Source organism: Salvelinus sp. IW2-2015, linkage group LG5 (assembly GCF_002910315.2).
Source record: "Salvelinus sp. IW2-2015 linkage group LG5, ASM291031v2, whole genome shotgun sequence".
Lineage (NCBI taxonomy): Eukaryota > Metazoa > Chordata > Actinopteri > Salmoniformes > Salmonidae > Salvelinus > Salvelinus sp. IW2-2015.
The window spans coordinates 10,107,530-10,112,351 of NC_036844.1; the positions used below are offsets into that span (position 1 = coordinate 10,107,530).

Below are 4,822 nucleotides of genomic sequence, written 5' to 3' on the forward strand. Positions count from 1 at the left end.
AAAAGGTGGGGCTTGGATCAGAAAACAAGTCAGTATCTGGTGTGACCACCATTTGCCTCATGCACAGTGACACATCTCCTTCTCATAGAGTTGATCAGGCTGTTGATTGTGGCCTGTGGAATGTTGTCCAACATCTCTTCAAAGGCTGTGAGAAGTTGATGGATATTGGCGGGAACTGGAACACAATATCGTGCATGTTGTGTTCCAAACAGGCTCAATGCGTGGCATGTCTGGTGAGCATGCAGGCCATGGAAGAACTAGGACATTTTCAGCTTCCAGGAATTGTGTACAGATCCTTGCGACATGGGGCCGTGCATGATCATGCTGAAACAGGAGGTGATGGCGGCGACAATGGGCCTCTCGTCACGGTATCTCTGTGCATTCAAATTTCCATCGATAAAATTCAACTGTGTTCATTGTCCGTAGCTTATGCCAGCCACACTAAGTATAATTCAACCTCGCTCTCCAGCAACAAGCTTTTCATGCTATGCCTACACCTCATATGTTAGGCATAATCTATTGGCCATTCTCTCAGCAATGGTCATTTTACCATAGCTATCAATAGCTATATTTGTTGGCGAGTATCCAGTTACACTCATTCATATAGCGGTGGCAGTCATTCATTATTACACCTTGTCATGTGTAACAATGCGAGGCACTCAGCAGACTGGCATTGGGTCTGACACTCTTTGGCATATGTCCCTATCGCTTCGAATTGCTGCATGTGTGACTGGGTTTGACGCAAAGCAAACGTCTTATTGTACCATACAAATCGCATTACAGCATGTGTGGTTGGGTTCTACGTACAAGCATACATGTAGCATTTCATCTAAACAGTTTAGCAAATGTTTGATTCTGGCGCTCAGTGCGCCATGCTTTATTGACAAATGTCAAATCATACTTTCCATTACAGTTAATCTTACTTTCGTTATATTCCTTGCACACCTCTCTTTTACATCTAATGAATCTAATGAATCATTTTTTTCTATCTTTAGATTCAAGATTGAAATAATTTACACACACAGGTTTCAACAAAATAATGTACAAGAATTCAAAGATGACCGCAATATGCCAATGCACTAATGCTGAAAATATTTCACAAATCTTAACATAAACCGTTAGTCAAATTAACCCCAGAATTGGTATATAAACTCAATACATTAAGTAATTACTTGAATAATTATTACCTGCTGTATTCAAAGCACTAGACCAAACTTAACTTGCATCATCCTTGTGGTATTGAGAGATAAACATGGTAATGCTTTCACTGATTGAACATAAAGGAAGATAGTTTGTACATGATAGAGCGCTTGCTTTGTTATGCAACTGATCTTGTGTCCTTTCTGTCATCCTGTGAACCCCAGTCATTGCTGCTTGCAACTATGTTCTTTATTTCTTGTTTTTACACAGAGTTTGGAGAGAACATCAGAAGAGACCAGAGTCTGATATTCCCAGTGTTCCGTTTGCTCAGAATTATCCAGTGGACCTGTCCTCAATATTCAGGGTGAGCTACGCAATTAAACATGTTAAAAAAAAACAACGATTTTACAGATTTTAAAAGTGCAATTAAAACAGCCTTATAATTTGTAATTCCTTTTAACTGTTTCAGTCACTTGAGGATGATGTAACTTTCGTGAGAGATGAGCTGAAAAAAAATTTGAGTTTGTGAGTAAGCGTTTCACTGTAAGGTCTGCACCTGCTGTACTTGGCACATGTGAAAAATAACATTTGATTTGATTAATGTTTAATGCATTGTTTGGTCACTCAAATGACTTGGCCGTGATCTGTCAACTAAAACTCCAATCTTCCCTGAAGGAGTTTCAGTATGTGTTTGAGAGAGTAGCTGAGCAAGGAAACCCAACACTTCTAAAGAAGATCTACACAGAGCTCTACATTACAGAGGGGGAAAGTGGAGAGGTCAACATCAAGTGAGACAGATTGAGACATCATCAAAGAAACCAGCGACACAGGTACTAATTAAAATGATATTTAAACCCTTACCTCGACAAGACAAAACCATCAGAACTGTGCTGACAAAGGGAGTCGCTGGCATTGGAAAAACAGTCTCTGTGCAGAAGTTAATGCTTGACTGGGCAGGAGGAAAAGCCTATTTATTTTTCTACATCCTTTTCGGGAGATTAACTTGAAGAAAGGGGGAAACACAATTTGTTGGTTCTTCTTAAAGGCCCAGTGCAGTCAAAAATGTGATTTTCTTGTGTTTTATATATATTTCTACACTATGAGGTTGGAGTAATATTGTGAAATTGTAAAAATTATTATAATGCCCTTATAGTGTAACTAATCACCAGCGGTAAATTAGTTAAAAGACCAATAAGAAATAGAGTTCCAATCCTCTGTGCCAATAACAGCATTTTTCAGTTTTCCCCTCCCCAATTAGACCACTCCCAGACAGTCCCAGCAAAATTCCTGCCTGAGAAATTGCTATTTTCTAAAAAGTTACAGTACCAGTCAAAAGTTTGGACACACCTACTCATTCCAGGGTTTTTCTTTATTTTTAATATTTTCTACATTGTAGAATACTAGAGAGGACATCAACACAAGAAATAACACATATGAAATCATGTAGTAACCAAAAAAGTGTTATATTTTATATTTGAGATTCTTCAAAGTAGCGAAGTAGTAGAGAGAATGCCAAAAGTGTGCAAAGCTGTCATCAAGGCAAAGGGTGGCTACCTTGATGAATCTCTTTATAGGAAATATATTTTGATTTGTTCAACACTTTTTTTGGTTACTACCAGTGGTGGAAAAAGTACCCAATTGTCATACTTGAGTAAAAGTAAAGATACCTTAATAGAAAATGACTCAAGTAAAAGTGAAAGTCACCCAGTAAAATACTACTTGAATAAAAGTCTAAAGGTATTTGGTTTTAAATATACTTAAGTATCAAAAGTAKAAGTACAAGTACAAATAATTTTATTCTAAGCAAACCAGACGGCACAATGTTCTTMTTTTTTTTTTACGGATAGTCAGACTACAACATAATTTACAAACAAAACATTTGTGTTTGGTGAGTCCTCCAGATCAGAGGCAGTAGGGATGACCAGTGATGTTCTCTTGATTAGTGCATGAATTGGACCATTTTCCTGTCCTGCTAAGCATTCAAAATGTAACAAGTACTTTGGGTGTCAGGGAAAACGTATGGAGTTAAAAGTACATCATTTTCTTTCGGAATGTAGTGAAGTTAAAAGTACATTATTTTCTTTCGGAATGTAGTGAAGTAAAAGTAAAAGTTGTCAAAAATATAAATAGTAAAGAAAGTTTAGATACCCCCAAAAAACTACTTAAGTAGTACTTTAAAGTGTTTTACTTAAGTACTTTACACCACTGCTTACAACATGATTCCAAATGTGCTATTTCATAGTTTTGATATCTTCACTATTGTTCTACAATGCAGAAAATAGTAAAAATACAGAAAAACCCTTGAATGAGTAGGTGTCCAAACTTTTGACTGGAACTYTAAGTCTGCTGTGAAAATAGGTCCCTGAAAACAGAAACACAATATAGCACCATCCTACAAAAATAACTGTTTTGCTATGCATATTACATTTAACATACTACAATACAAAACAATTAGATGTCATTCAATGCACTTAGCAAGATCATATGATGTTTATAATAGCATTGTCTCCCCCGTCAGATGCCTGCAGGCTCAGATTGGACCTTTCTGTATGAGAACAGAATAGTGACATGGGTGGGAGAGAAGCAGCCATATCCTGACCACCCAGAAAGGTTGGAGCACTCACAATGTGCTGCGTAGAGAGAGTCTGACTGGATGCTGCTCCTGGGGGACAGAATGAAGAGGATGGGCTCATGTAGGAGTGACATATGAAAGGATCYGAAGGAAAGGAGAGCATGATGACTATCTCCATGGCTACTATGACAAATCCTGGATTCTAAAGTGCCCTGGTGGCAATTATACTGCCTGTCARAATAGGAAGAATACTGACATGCATGTCTTCTATTCTCGCTCCGACACAGTAGGAGTGCATCTGGACAGAGTCTATTGTAACACACTGATCCACCTTTACACAAAATACCTGACAGTCACTGAGCCTCTCTACCCAGGGGTTCGGGTTGGCGCTCACTCCTCAGTGTCCCTGTGRCAGGTAGAACTCCGCGTCCTGTGTCCAGAAGGAACATCTTCAGGAAAGTCACACTCCTGTTCAAACACAACTGTGGGACATGATGGGGCACTTTTTGCTGTCATCATGGCAGACAGCGGGGCGTTGTACTTGTCTAGTCCATTCAGTGCAGATTTGAATAACCCCTTTCGCAAAGAGACACCTTTTACAAGGTRGATTTGTCTGGAGACATGGGTTGGACATGTAGCCTCGGGAGGTACGGTGCTGAAGGTGCTGCAGCACCGCCTGGTAGTGAGATAGTAAAACTGTAAGAATTTGTGTCGCAATAAAAAACTATTAAACCATTTTTCTGTTGTATGATTGACATAAATGATAATGGGATTGGGGTAGGGGAGAGAAAAACAACATTTGATATTTATATATGGGGCCCATTCCACATGGAGAGCTCTCAGCTCTGTTTTGTAATCGGTGTGCTCGTGATATTCTGGTGAAGCTGTGGGACTGGTAAGGAGTAAGGAGGGCATGTAAGGAATGGGCCCCATAGCATGTAAGGAGGGATGTCACTAAATCATGAACTAATGCGCACATGTGTGGTTGCTTGCAAGACTCTGCCCGGGAACTTGAGAAAAGGAAATAAGGCAGAGCCAAGAGTGCAGGCAGGTCTTGGCGGTGAGAGCTTTGCTCTGATCTACATTGGGCTTGTAGCCTTTGCAAGTGTC

The 4,822-nt window shown here is 39.4% G+C and overlaps 1 long non-coding RNA gene across 1 annotated transcript; it reads left to right on the top strand.

The window, feature by feature from the left end:
* Window positions 1-1,393: 1,393 nt before the first annotated feature.
* On the top strand, window positions 1,394-4,376 carry LOC111963619 (uncharacterized). Its single transcript, XR_002877277.1, has 3 exons — window positions 1,394-1,504; window positions 1,816-1,970; window positions 3,659-4,376. It is a non-coding gene; the product is annotated as an uncharacterized lncRNA (long non-coding RNA).
* Window positions 4,377-4,822: the final 446 nt, after the last annotated feature.